This window comes from Chondrus crispus, genomic scaffold (genome assembly GCF_000350225.1).
Source record: "Chondrus crispus Stackhouse genomic scaffold, scaffold_180, whole genome shotgun sequence".
Classification (NCBI taxonomy): Eukaryota; Rhodophyta; class Florideophyceae; order Gigartinales; family Gigartinaceae; genus Chondrus; species Chondrus crispus.
In genome coordinates, this window is record NW_005179060.1 from 149,070 (window position 1) to 149,498 (window position 429).

A 429-nucleotide genomic window follows, 5' to 3' on the forward strand; every position below is an offset into this window, starting at 1 on the left:
GCCCACGTGAAATTTGCGACAGTCGTTTGCTACTGTAGCATTTTACACTCTGTTTAGGAAACGGAGCACCACCGGACGGCAGAAGGGTACCCAGAGTTCAGCACCCAGAGTTCAGCTTTTTGAAATCAAATGCCTCCTTGGCATCGATCATGAAATGGAGAGAAGCCGGGGAAGCTGCTCTCTAGTTCATGATCGATGATGAAGTGGCTTCGCCGAAATCCCTTTCCTGTGAACCACCCCGCCCTCGCTCCTTCCCCCCCGCCACCAACCCCCCTTCCCCCCCAAATATGACCACGTCCCCTCCTCCCCGCCACCCCCCTTCCCCTCAATATCCCCACGTCCCCTCCCCGCCACCCCCCCTTCCCCCCCAAAATCCCCACTTCCCCTCCTCCCCGCCACCCCTACCTCACTCCCGACCACCACGCCCCA